At 37.7% G+C, this 14,728-nt stretch overlaps 1 long non-coding RNA gene across 2 annotated transcripts; it reads left to right on the top strand.

The window, feature by feature from the left end:
- Positions 1-4,697: 4,697 nt before the first annotated feature.
- LOC136705115 (uncharacterized) lies at positions 4,698-10,598 on the top strand. 2 transcript variants are annotated; one of them, XR_010804006.1, is made up of 3 exons: positions 4,698-4,812; positions 9,715-9,808; positions 10,500-10,598. It is a non-coding gene; the product is annotated as an uncharacterized lncRNA (long non-coding RNA). The 2 variants fall into 2 exon arrangements; XR_010804007.1 differs by lacking the exon at positions 4,698-4,812 and adding an exon at positions 8,927-9,035.
- The last annotated feature ends 4,130 nt before the right edge of the window (positions 10,599-14,728 follow it).

The raw sequence follows: 14,728 nt of genomic DNA, 5'->3' as shown, positions 1-14,728 counted from the left end.
TAGGGCAGGAACACATCTTGGACAGAACACCAGTCTGTCACAGGAAACCACTCACACATTCAGTCGCAATCACAGGTATGGGCACTTTTGCACAGGCAATCCACCTACCATCATGTGATTTTTGGACTCTGGGAGAAAACAGGAACACTTGGAGGAAACAAGTCAAGTCAAGTTAGACAGGAAGAACACACTAAACTCTTCACAGACAGTGACCTGAAAACCCTGGAACTGTGTGAAAGTGACACTACTGTTGTGTTGTGTGCCAAACTTCAGAAGTTTAAATCTGAATTTGATTAACTAAATCTGAAATGTGGTGTGTTTCATGTTTTGAGTTTGAAATTTTCACACTAATTTATTTAATAAATCCCTTAATAAAACAATTTGTAATTAGGGCAAAAAAATAATAATATTTGCTAAATTCTAATTTAAATCTTAATGGAACAATCGATTTTTTAACCCGTTAGGCAGTACACTACAGTGAACACTAAATTCACATTTCTAGTTTGCAACACTGTTATTCACAAAGCACAATATAACATTTTAAATAATAATAGTGCAATAAAAGTACCCTATGGTGTTCATCTCATAAAATGTACAAGAGGCTAAAATGAAATTACGAGATACAACATCTTGTTAATATGAGATGCTTTGTCGTAATTATGAGAAGCATCTCATAATTGAGATAATCCAAAACCAAAATATAATAAAAAAAAAAAAACATGCTGAACACAGAGAACAAACTATAATAATCCTTATACAACTGGACAGAAACAAACCCGAAACAACCATGAACTGATCTGTAAAGGCACAAAGGCACCCACACACATAAAAGACTTGACAAAGGAGCACTGAAACCAAGGGAGAATTACAGTAGGGAAAATAATTAATTGATACACTGCTGATTTGGCAAGTTTTCCCACCTACAAAGAATGGAGAAGTCTGTAAATTTTATCATAGGTACACTTCAACTGTGAGAGACTGAGTCTAAAAACAAATCCAGAAAGTCACACTGTATGATTTTACATAAGTTTGGAGACACTGCAGCAGGGATTTTGGCCCATTCCTTCATACAGATCTTCTCCAGATCTTTTAGGATTTGGGGCTGTTGTTGGGCAACATTGAGTTTCAGCTCCCTCCAAATATTTTCTATTGGGTTCAGGTCTGGAGACTGGCTAGGCCACTCCAGGACCTTGAAATGCTTCTCACAGAGCCAATCCTTAGTTGCCCTGGCTGTGTGTTTTGGGTCATTTTCATGCTGGAAAACCCAGCCACGACCTTCTTCAATGCTCTTACTGTGGAGGAGGAGGTTGTTGGCAAAAATGTTACGATACGTGACCCCATCTATCCTCCCTTCAATATGGTGCTGTCATCCTGCTTCTCTTGGCAGAAAAGCACTCCCAAAGTATGATGTTTCCACCATCATGCTTCACAGTTAGGACAGTGGGATGTACTCATCCTTCTTCTTCCAAACAGAGTGAGTGGAGTTGATACTAAAGAGCTCTATTTTGATCTTGTCTGACCACACTCCTCTGGATCATCCAGACGGTCATTGTCAACCTTCAAATGGGCCTGGAGCTTTGCTGGCGTGAGCAGGGGGAACTTGCATGCCCAACAGGATTTTAATCCATGACGGCGTAGTGTGTTACTGTCATCTTTGAGACTGTGGTCCCAGCTCTCTTCAGGTCATAGACCAGGTCCTCCCCATGTAGTTCTGGGCTGAGTCCTGACCTTTCTCAGAATCATTCTTACCCGACGAGGTGAGATCTTGCATGGAGCCCCAGACCAAGAAAGATTCACAGACATCTTCTGTTACATTTTCTAATAATTGCACCAATAGTTCTTGCCGTCTCACCAAACTGTTTGCCTATTGTTCTGTAGCTCACCCAGCCTTGTGCAGATCTACAATTTTGTCCTTGGTGTCCTTAGACAGCTCTTTGTTCTTTTCTCTTTAATACAGGTAACAAGTTCAAACAGGTGCAGTTAATGCAGGTAATTAGTGCAGAGTAGGAGGGCTTCTTAAACTAACAGGTCTGTGAATTCTTGCTGGTTTGTAGGTGATCAAATACAAATGAATTGTAAATTAATTATTTAAAAATGTGATTTTCTGGAATTGTTTTGTTCTGTCTCACAGTTGAAGTGTACCTACAATGAAAATTAAATCTCCATTGTTTGTAGGTGGGAAGACTTGCAAAATCATCAGTGTATGAAATATACACACAGGCACACACACACACACACAAACTAATGACAAGTTGGGCCAAATTCAGAGATACGGGAGGAAAAAAAAAAAACAGGCATGTGCTAAGGAGCATATGACAACTAGGAAACTCATGTAGGGGTTGGGGTGAGAAACAAGGAACAGGGATTGAGGTAAGTGCAGAAGAATACTTTAATGAGAGAAAGATGCAAATACAAATGTGACAATGAAGAAACTAAACCGAGAACTAGTACAAACAATAGAAAAAGAGTGGATACAAAGACTAAAACAAAGAAACAAAACTAGGGGCTAGACACTGGACAAGGAGGCTAGATGCTAAATGCTAAACAAGAAAGCTAAATAATAAACAAGAAGGCTAAAAGGCTAAACACAGGACTAGAAGACATAAAGAGCAGGACAATTTAAACATAGAACAAAATACAACAAGCCCTTGGAACAAAAACCTGAAGTACTGACAGCAGACAAAGACCCATCACAGACATGGGCTATAAAAGGATACCTTAAACAAGAAACACATGAGAATTAATCAAGACACATGACAATAGAAACACAAGGAAAGGGTATCACATGACTGGGGTACAAGTAGGAACCAATCACATGACGAGAGGAGCGCAAACAAGAAACAATACAAAATAACAGAAAACCAGGTACATGTTACAGAAACACAGGAAAGACACAGGGCAAAAGCATGACAATATGGAAAGCTAATCTTTTTATTTTGTTTTAACTACTTTTTAAAAAAGTTTTACATTATGTCCCACTGTACCTTATTATACATACATATTTTTTTCACTTTGTTGAACATTGTTCTTACTGTATTTTTCTTTCCACCATTACCCACAGGCACATCACATAACAGAGAACCATCTTACTCTGAAAGTAGGGAAGGAGGAACATGTGTGGGGGATGAGAGACGTAAGAAGCTTAAAAATGATTGGAATAAAGTTAGCCGCAGTTGGAAATATCTGTTATGTGATCTCCTTAGTGATTCTGATCTGAAGAGTGTGGGGAATGGAGCACTTTTCCTTTGCACACAGGAGAAATACAAAATAGGAGAAGGGGCTGATGGTACCCGAGTGTATGTTGGATTGAGATCAGATGGTACGGAGGTGGCCATTAAACGAATGTTAAAGGATAAAAATGAACTAAAAAATTAGATGGCAAATCTAAGAAACCTCCATAGCGACTTCATTGTAAGATATGTAGATTTTGTTGAAGGTGGAGAATTTAATTACTTTGTTCTCCAGCTTTGTGAATGTGACTTGGAACAGTATTTGAAGGAAATTTGTGAGAACAAAGAAACGTTAAAGAAAGTGGTGCAAGACGTGCTTCATGGGTTGCAGTATCTCCACAAGGCTGACATGCTCCACCGAGACATAAAACCCAGAAATATTCTGATAGGTATTATTTTAATATTTCTGCCTTATAATTAATTGATATTCACATGTAATACAATTAAGTATCAAACTACTGTGTTATTTTTGTAAACTGGTAAATGGTAACATTTTAAAACTAGACCCCTATTATTAATTATTAATGAATGGCTTAAATTTGCTTTATTTAAGGTTTTTTTTAATTTATGTGATAAAGACTTGTTAGTTGTGCTGCTTTATCTTTTCCACTTGTCAGGACTGTTCAGGTTGGGACATTTAGTAAGATGCAATAAAAACATGTATGTGTGTTTTAAATTTTCCTGAACATTTATTTCATTGATAAATGTACAAACACTGTATTCCCACTGTGTATTTCACTGTGTCTTGCTATTATTAGAACTTGGTCATTTCATCACACTCAAAGAAAAAAAAAACATTGGGGGACAAGAACAAAATAACAATGAAAAGTTTATAGAACATATAAATTACACAGTTTTAAAACATTTCACTATAAGGAAATTAATATAAAATCTATTAAAGAAGCATCCACAAAATTCTCAGCACTTACAAGTTAAGGATGACAGCAGCTCACCAGGTTGTGCTAAAATTCATGAGAGAATTTACTCCAAAATTGTGAGTAGATTCAGGAAACCCCCAGAAATCTTAGTCTGTAAAGGGCAAGACCAGACACAACTGTTAAATATGCGTGACCCCTGAGCCCTCAGATAATACTGTCATGATACTACCATGATAATGTGATAAATAAATGGACTGGACACTGCAAAAATTTCCCAAACAATTAAAAACTGTAATTGCATGGAAAGGTGGTATAATATGTTATGCAATGGCAAATATGCTCCTGTCCCATGTTTATAGAATACAAACATGTTGGTCAGTAAGAACAATATTAGTTTTTATTGCATTTTACATAATCCCAAACTCATATATATATATATGTTAAAATTTGTAAATGAAATCACTTATACCTTTCATAAAGGCTGTGTTGTTTTTAACCAGTACAAATGTAATTAACCTTCCATATGTTTGTCAGATGCGCAAGGAAAAGCAAGGCTGGCTGACTTTGGAGAAAGCCGCAGACTGAACAAAGGTTATACATCCAAGCACACCGCAATAAATGGTTCTCTAGGATGGATGGCAGCAGAAATACTGCTTGAAAAGGATGAAAGTAATTGCAGGTTTACAAAGAGAACTGATATACAGGTTTGTCTCACACTTTTAAAACTATAGAACATCTAATACGTTTGCTGAAAAACGTATGTAAATTTGTACATTCATTGAGTTCTTGCAACATTTTAGAAATATTTTTTACATATTACTTGTTATGACTAGATGTCTCTGTAGGGCCCCCTAACATTTCTAAATAATAATTATTTTAGCTTTGTTGCCACAAACTTTCTCCAGTCTTCACAAATTTTGGTAGGAACATAGCTCTCAACATGTCACATGTATTGCTGTTTGCTTAGCTCCACCCAACTCATTCAAACTCCTCCTAGGTTCTTGATTATATTCCCTCTAAATTAGATTTGATAAATTGTGAAGGAATGGTCGAATACTCAAAGGTTGATGTAATTATTTAACTGAGATGCAACACTAGACCAAAGGGAAACATTGGCTTAAAATACAGCTTACAAGGTCATGAAATTTGAAATAAACCTAAACTGCATCAGGAGTCACAGTCATACAGCTCCAGGGACCTGGAGGTTGTGGGTTCAAGTCCCACTTCGGGCGACTGTCTGTGAGGAGTTTGGTGTCCACATGGGTTTCCTCCGGGTGCTCCGGTTTCCTCCCACAGTCCAAAAACATTCATTGGTAGGTGGATTGGTGACTCAAAAGTGTCCATAGGTGTGAGTGAATGTGTGTGTGTTGCCCTGTGAAGGACTGGCTCTCCCTCCAGGGTGTATTCCCGCCTTGCGCCCAATAATTCCAGGTAGGCTCTGGACCCACCGCGACCCTGAACTGGATAAGCGGTTATAATGAATAAACAGCATCATTATACACATTTTCAGCATTAATCTGAGTGACTCAACCCAACAGGAAGTCAGCCATGTAATTTGTGCATTTTTAACATACACTGCCTGGCCAAAAAAAGGTCACCACCTGGATTTAACTAAGCAAACAAGTAAGAGCCTCCGATTGGCTAACTACTGCTTGGGCGCATTCAGCTGCCAACAAGTTATTTAACCCTAGATGATGCAGCGAATAACTTTTCATTTGTTTAACAACCATGTTAAAAGACATATCCTGTAGTCATGGAAAAAATGTTAATCTGTTTTAAGGGTTAAATTATTGGCATGCATCAAGCAGAGAAAGCATTTAAAGAGATTACTGAAACTACGAATATCAGGGTTAAGAACTGTGCAATGCATTACTAGTGGAAGGACAGTGGGAAAACATCTTTGAGGAAGGAATGTGGTCAGAAAAAAACACATAAATGAATCTAACTGGTAAAAAATGCTTCAATTTGCTATGGAGCATAAAGATTGGACTCTGGAGCAATGGTCATGTGGTCTGATAAGTCCAGATTTGCCCTGTTCCAGAGTGATGGCCGCATCAAAGAGATGTGGCTGAAGTTATGCACCCATCATTCCTAGTGCCTACTGTACATGCCTGTGGGGCAGTGCTATGATCTGTGGTTGCTGCAGTTTGTCAGGTCTGGGTTCATCAACCTTATGTGCCCAAAGAATGAGGTCTACCTGAATGTACTGAACGACTAGGTTATGAGACATCATTTTCACACATGGATTGGCCACCAGAGTCCAGACCTTAACCCCATTGAGAATCTTTGGGAGGGCTCTTCACCCACTTGTCCCAGAGGGACCTTATTTTCACTTTGTTTTCTGATATGATTTCCAAAATATTTTTAAATTACTTGATGTCCCGAAATAAATGCTAATGTTAGCAATAGTGCCCACTTGTCTATATTCAATTTTCTTATGAAGTGGCTGGTTGTTGTCATAACAGTATATAATATGGCTGGGCAATTTGGTGATATATCATTGAAAAAGCAATGAAGCAGATTATGGAACTTGAAACTTGGACTTGATATTGATGGATGAGCAAGACAATGCTTATTGAGATGTGGTTGCAATTGCAAGTATCTTTATTGACAAGTCCAAAAAACAACACATATGCACATTAAAAATGAAAGAATGCATAGCAGTTCTAGAATGAGCCCATGAACAAAAAACTCAGGTCAAAGACTAAATATTTTGGCACTCGTTGACTACTTACTGTATAAGTGGTCGATCTGTTTCACCGCAAAATTTTTAACCTCCTTTCACTTTATTCTTCAATGGTTACAACCACTACAGAGGATTATGGAGGTGGATAATTTTCAGCACTGCAGTGACACCAATGTGATGTGTTAAATGTTGTCTTGGTACAAGTGGTTCAGACACAGCAGTGCTGCTAGAATTTTTTTCAACATTGCGTACACTCACGGGCTACCTTATTAGACAAACTTTCCTTGTAGGTAACCATAGATTTGTAAAGTCAGATGCAGTGGCTCATTTGTTGTGTTACAGTTGGTGTGAGAATTCTCTAATCCTTTATCGGGACACTGCCCACAGTAGGCTGTCAGCAGGATATTTTTGGTGGATGGATTATATGGAGAGCACAGCATGGAACAGAAGTAAAAGTGAAGTGATAATGGGTTATAGTAATGTGAATGTACAGGGTGGGCCATTTATATGGATACACCTTAATAAAGTGGGAATGGTTGGTGATATTAACTTCCTGTTTGTGGCACATTAATATATGGGAGGGGGAAACTTTTCAAGATGGGTGGTGACCATGGCGGCCGTTTTAAAGTCAGCAATTTTGGATCCAACTTTTGTTTTTTCAATGGGAAGAGGGTCATGTGACACATCAAACCTATTGGGAATTTCACAAGAAAAACAATGGTGTGCTTGGTTTTAACGTACGTTTAACGTGGTTTTAACCTTATTCTTTCATGAGTTTATTTGTGTATTCATATAAATGGCCCACCCTGTACAGTTTTGTGTCATCTGCGTAACAGTGGAATTGAAAACCATGCTTACGGATTAATCTACCCAGTGGCAGCATATAGAGTGTGAATAATACAGGGCCAAGCACTGACCCTTGTGGAACACCATATTTAACTAAAGTATGATTAGAGTATTTATTATTCAGATAAACAAATTGATAACGGTCAGACAAATAGGATCTGAGCCAAGAGAGGGCAGATCCTTTTATTCTTACCAGATTTTCCGGCCTATCAAGAAGCATCACATGATCTATGGTATCAAATGCTGCACTAAGGTCAAGCAGCACCAGAATAGAGATACAGGTGATTAGTGATAAAGGTGATAAGTCATTAGTTACTCTTGCTAGAGCTGTTTCTGTGCAGTGATTTGGTCTAAATCCAGACTGAAAAATATCATGAATATCATCGTTTTGTAGGTAAGAGCACAAGTTTGGGGACACGACTTTTTCTAGAATCTTAGCAATAAAAGGGAGGTTTGATATTGGCCTGTAGTTTGCGAGCTCAAGAAGGTCAAAATTAGGTTTTTTAATAATTGATTTGATTACCGCTAGTTTCAGAGGTTTACGTACGTATCCAATGTTGAGGGCAATTCGGAAACATTCTTGTTTTGTGTGTCTCCATTTATGTTTATGGTTACAAGCAGCCAGTTTTAAGGCATGCGTGCTGTTACTATACCATGGAGCTAGCATTTTCTCTCAATAGTTTGGTCTCGACTGGTGCAACACTATTTAGGTTTGTACACAGTAAGGTTTGTAGGTTGTTTTTAATATAGTAAACTGCGGCTCCCTCTCCTCATAAAGACAACCAATTAATGCATTTGCCTTGCTTTCTCTTAGATGTATGTGATTTTCCTTATGTGTACCTTATGTGTTTCTTTAACAGGTGGTAATGTGCACATTTAGTGTGAGAAGCCTTACAATGCGTCTTCACATACTACTTTGTAAATAAATCATCACAATTTCAATTTTTTTTTTGGTCAGGCATGGGGAATATAATCTACATAATTGTATTTTTTGTTCTGTCCAGTAGCATGAAAAGGGAGATGCATGGATAATTGCAGCAGTTATTTAAGTATATATGTGTGTGTGTGTGTGTGTGTGTGTGTGTGTGTGTGTGTGTGTGTATGTGTATGTGTATGTGTGTGTGTGTGTGTGTGTGTGTGTGTGTGTGTGTGTGTGTGTTTTTGGTTGCAGGTAGCTGGAATGTTGGTGCATTACATTCTTTCAGGTGGACATCATCCTTTTGGAAGTGGTGTTATGATTATGACTAATATTATGAAGGGGAAATACACTCTCCACACAAATATTAATGATGTGGAGGCCAAAGATCTGATTGAAGAGATGATTAAAAAAGATTCAGAACAACGACTGACAATTAGAGAGGCCATAGACCATCCTTATTTCTGGAATGATAAAAAGTAAGTTTTAAAGGAAAGCTGCAGACAGAAAGACTTTGGCATTATAGATTGCTGCCAGTGTGCAGTAATGCAGACGGGACTAAGACAGTAATAGTTTAAACTCACCATTTATGTGGTTAAGCTCCTTATAGACATTTCTATTCACTGACATGGTCTGTTCTTAGAATATTAACAACTGAGATTCTCAAACTGAAATATGCAAGTTTGCCATACTTTCAGATTTAAAAAAAAAGAAATAAAACACCAGGAGATAATCCTGTAGCACTCATGTCTATTCCTCACTGTAGTAATGTTCAGAAGCACTGTTTTTAATTTGTATTTTAAAAGTTAAATATAGAAAATTGTCTACATTTGTATTCAATATGAATGGACATGTGGCTTTATCCAGAAATTAGTAAGAGCTGCAGGAGGTGGGTATTTTTATTGACTGCAGTGGATTGCAGAATTATAGAGTGAATCTCCATATTTTGGATCTTGCTTATTGGCTTACTGAGGCTAAACACATTGACTATGCAGGTATTGAAATGCAGTGCTGAATTCCTGCATACTTTAAGTAATCGAGTTGGTTCCCAAAATATATTGAATCATGATCATGCAGTGCCTTTATTTGCTTTGCATGTTTTTCTATCCCTGGCTTTGCAACTGACTAAATTCTGATTCCCTTTTTATGACTCCCCAGTTTTCTCTATAAGACTTTCTCTGTCTCTGTTGCTACGTACATCTTTTGAATTACACGCTCTCTGTCGTGATTTCCTGCCTGGGCATAGCTGAAGGTGAGCTTCATCTAACTGCATGTCTTGCTGTTTCTATTTGGCATTAAAATGCATACTGTATATGGACGTTGCCTGTATATATATTTAAAAGAAAAGTTAGCAACACTTTATAATAAAGCCTGGGTTTTAGAGAGAATTTTCTTGGTACTTACAGTATAAAAGCCAAGAGAGTACAGAGCATTGTGCTACCGCAAGTGTTAAAAAGAAAAGCCTGAGAATTCAGAACTACATGCTAGTGCCATTTTAACTATACATTCAAACAACTAAGTTTGGGCTGTTGGTGTTAACCCATGGAGCTGCCTCTAGCACCCAGCTTCTCACGCCTCAGCTCCAGAAATATTACTGGCCGCTGCAAACAGCCAATCACATGGCAGGTTTCCTAGTAAGCTCCTAGTAAGAATCTTATGTGGGTGGTACCTAATTTGCAGGGAAAGCTAAAGAGAAAAAAAAAAGGGGGGGGGGTAAAAAAGCAGACACGTAACAGGTGGGAAGGTACACATTTCTATTGCAAAAGTTCACATGGCTTCTTCATAAACTTCCACATACTGAAGGGATATGCCCTATATTGCCTTACAGATTTGTACATCAGTGGTTTTAGACATATTGGTAGGGAAAGGTGATTTCTGACAGTGAATACTTGTAGCCCCATGTTATTTCCAAAAAACGATAATTTACTGTTATCTTCCTGTAGGAGAGAGGAATACTTGCGGAACGTTGGGGATAAGAAAGAGGTACAGAATTGGATGAACACAAAACTCAAGAAACCTTTACCTCAAAACTTTGTTGATTGGAAATCAAAGGTAAGTGTAAATTGCCTACATAATTTTTTGATGAGGAAATGAAGTATGTGAGTACAAAAGTATGACAAATGTATTGGGTCACACCTTCAAATCACTGAATTCACTTGCTTGCCACTGGTGTATAAATTCAAGCGCCTAGCCATGCAGTCTGGCTTTACAAACATTTGATAACAGGGTCATTCTAAAGAGCTAACAGAATATAAGCATGGTGATGTAGTAGGATGCCACACTTTAATCAAGCCTGTTCATAAAATTTATATCCTCCCTACAAACCACAGCAACTGAGAAGTGGCAGACCATGTAAATTCATAGAGCTGGGTCACTGTGTCAAGGGACAAAGTGTGTAAAAGTCACTACTCTGCTGACTCAATAACTGCAGGAGCTCCAAACCTCCTCTGCTATTAACATCAGCACAAAAACTGTGCACCGGGTATGGAGGGTTTTTTGTGACAATATTATATAATGAAAATGGAGGAGGAAATTATTAAAATGAGAATAAAGTAAATGTTTTTTTTAATTACATTTTGAAACAAATGTTTAAATTGTGATTTATTTAATCATTATTTAAATATGCATTTTAAATATTTTTATTACTTAAAACATTTAATTATTTAACAATTTATATATTTATTTCATGGACTTACAGCCTTGCACTATGAAATGGTTGGGCCCAACTGATCCAGTCAGATTGATTTAAATAGTCAATCTGACTTTTAAAAAACTCCAGCAGCATTGCTGGGTCTGCTCCACCAGCACGACACACACTGCACTACATTTCTAAAGTGGACATTATATTTGGTGAGATTCATATTGTCATGAGTTGTTGTCATGTCATTGAGGGAGGACAGACACAAATACATCTACACACAAGTAGAGACAAGGGAGCACTGAAACAAAGAAACTTTATATACACAGCACAGACTAGGAACACCTGGGAAAGATAATGACAGGGCAGGACTACAAGTGAAAACACCAATGACAAGGAGGGACCAGGGCTAGGGTAGAGACAGGAAAGAAAAAAGCGCCATGTCCTCCTAGCACATGGCAACACCAAAGCAGGAACAAACAAGACATGGTAAAAGCATGACAAGCCCCCTCCTAAACGTTAAACTCCCAGTCATAGGTACAGAAGCAGCCGGAGGTGCAACAATCACAGGAACAGAAGCGGTGGGTGCTGCGTTCTCTCGAACAGGAGTGGCAAGCAGTCCTGTATTGACGTCCATGGAGCCCGTGCGATGATGTCCACGAAGGCAGAGGCTTGGGCTGCTCAAAGGGAACATGCAGGGGATATTCAAAGAGGACATGTTGGAGCTGTTGAGGGTTTGGGAGGTCCAATGGGCGCATTCATGTGGAAGTTCATGAAGTCCCTTGACCAAGGATCCTCATGAAAATGCACCCCTGTTAGCCTCACCTCTTCTGCCCTGAGGCTTGATGCTAACAGTACCAACCCTTAGCCACCCCTCTCAAATTCTCCCCGGCCTTGAAGGGGAAGTCCTCCAGTGAGAGGGAGACTCCAGCACGCTGCTTTCGCCAACCTCTTCAGCGTTGGGTTGCGGAGGACAGTTGGCTCTTCAAAGCATACCCGATGGGTATGTGTATGCCTGTACAGAAAGGAGTCTGACGAATAGCACACCTGGTCCATGGATTCCTTGCCAAGTACATTTAAAGGTCTGTTCTTCTGTCACGGCTGAGGGAGGATGAGGAGGCGGACATACACGCAAGGACTCTTTATTTAAACAAAACCAAAGCAAACAGAAAACAAACACGAGCAGGGAGGCAAGAAAACAGACTAGAACTCAATGGAACAGAACTAGCACAGGAACAGAACACAACTGTGAACTGGTAGTAATGTGTAAGACAACAGACAAAGATACACATCTACACACACAAGAACAGACAAGGGAGTACTGAAACAAAGGGACTATATATATATATATATATACACACAGAGGAGGAACACCTGGGAAAGATAATGAGAGGGCAGGACTACAATGGAGGCACAAGTGGAAACAATGATAAGGAGGGGACTAAAATTAAAAATTACATTTATTTATATAATAAATATTTACAGATTTCAGCATTGAAGGAGCCTACATTAAAACCTGACCCAAAGATTCCAGACAATTTGCTTGGCCTGCTTCGGTTTCAGCGTAACACATTGGTGCACAAGTAAATCTTTCATCTATAAATATTTTTTTTTTTTCTACAGATTCACTCAACTGTTCCTCATTTGTTTTATATTTTGTTCCACAGTGAAAAAGCTTTTCATGACAACAACATGTTTAAAGGATTGTTTCCAGACTTCTACATCAGTGTAAAGAAGTTAGCAAAGGAGATGGGCTGGAATCTTGATTAAGGGTCCTACATCTTCTAAAAGTGACATGACATAAAAATGTTTTGCTTGGATGCTTAGCACTGTTGTGTAAGCCAGTGTAGAATGGGTTATAAATGTGGAGAATTTGTTGTACTGCATAAGGTTTTGCTAAGATTTTGATAAAATTTTCAGACACTTATTAATTTGTCTTCTTTAGTTTTTGTGTCACATGAAACTCTCTCACTTCAGCTGTTTATTCATTCTGGAAAAAGTTGTTATAATCACTATCCAGGTGTGTGGAAACATGTTTATTGCATTATGCTTGTTTATTTCCTTCCTATACCTTCATAAACCTATGAAATTGATGTTAAAATAGAATGTTTTTTTTTTCAATTTGTCACTGATTCCTGTTGTAATGATATAATAATTTTAATGTTTGTGTTAATTTTACACATTTCAAACAAAGTAAGAAGCCTTTACTATATTTAGGTTTTTTTTTTCTCATACAGCATTATCCTTTATAAGATTATACTGTACTGTAACCTGGTCTTCATTTTATGAATTCACTGAGGGCCCATTTTTCTTGGTTGTGAATTAAAGCATAGCATCAAAAATAGCATTATAATAATGGACCTCTTGGGCCTCTTACATGTGACACTCCCAAACGTAGCAGTTCGGCATTTGCACTGCGTATACAATGTGCTCCTAAATAAAATGTAGTCTCGTGACCATGATGTGTGTTTACTGAAGCTCATTTTAACAGACGTTAACACTTTATTTCTCGCCAATTTTATTCAACCTTTGTACAGAGCCATAACAGCACATTTCCATTTCTCATCAATTATATACAGGCATGGTCCAAAAACTGTATTATAATAGAATCCTACAGATCATAAAGAAATAATGTAGCAGGTTAATAGAACACATTCACATTCACTGTGCAACTTTATTCAATGCGTACGTAAATTATTGGCATCTACTGGCAAAATATTGCAACTATAGTGAAAACGTCAAGATGTACAATTCCGTCCGTACAGGTAAAAAAAATAAAAAATAAAAAAAATAAAAAACTCTGCAGACAAGAAAACATGCCGCCTGAACACGTAAAAGAAATATGTTTCACTCCATCAATGCACACATTGTACATCTGGTCACATGATGGGGGAAACCCTATTACTGCAAGAAAAAAATACATTCTCTGCAGTGGGAGGAAGCCATCATCAATCATTCTGAGCAGTGGTATGCACTTATTATAAGCAGGTTTTGGCATATTTTTCTATAAAGTTGCTTAACACTAGAAGTGCTGGGCCTTGGGCCTAGAATTTAGAGTATACATTTATAGGTACACACTGCAACCCTGAACTGGATAAGCGGTTACAGATAACGAATGAATGAATTTATAGATACAGCTGCAAGAATAAAATAGATAAGATATTGTTATATTAAGCTAATTATATATTTGCCAAATTAATAGAATTTTTACAAGTGCACGTTTTTCTTTTTTATCTGTTTGACTTTTTAACTCAACTAATTTACTAATAATAAGCTAATGAATCAAAAACATAAGATTATCTTCTATTAAGTTAGTATTATTAGTAAAATGATTAGAAAATTTTGTCAACCAGAGCTGGACTGAGATGTGGTCATATAATGCTTCCTGTACTCCCTGGAATTTTCTTGTTAAATCATATGCATTTTCTGTGTGATTGAGTATTGGAATTAGGTCATTTTGACTTTGTATAATAATTCTGAGTGATATTATTGTGTTGTCCACAACAGTTAATATTATAAACTTTTCATACTAAG

Source organism: Hoplias malabaricus, chromosome 8 (assembly GCF_029633855.1).
Source record: "Hoplias malabaricus isolate fHopMal1 chromosome 8, fHopMal1.hap1, whole genome shotgun sequence".
In the NCBI taxonomy this organism is placed as follows: domain Eukaryota; kingdom Metazoa; phylum Chordata; class Actinopteri; order Characiformes; family Erythrinidae; genus Hoplias; species Hoplias malabaricus.
The sequence above is the reverse complement of the archived record's forward strand: the minus strand, read 5'-3'. Positions and strand labels throughout refer to the sequence as shown.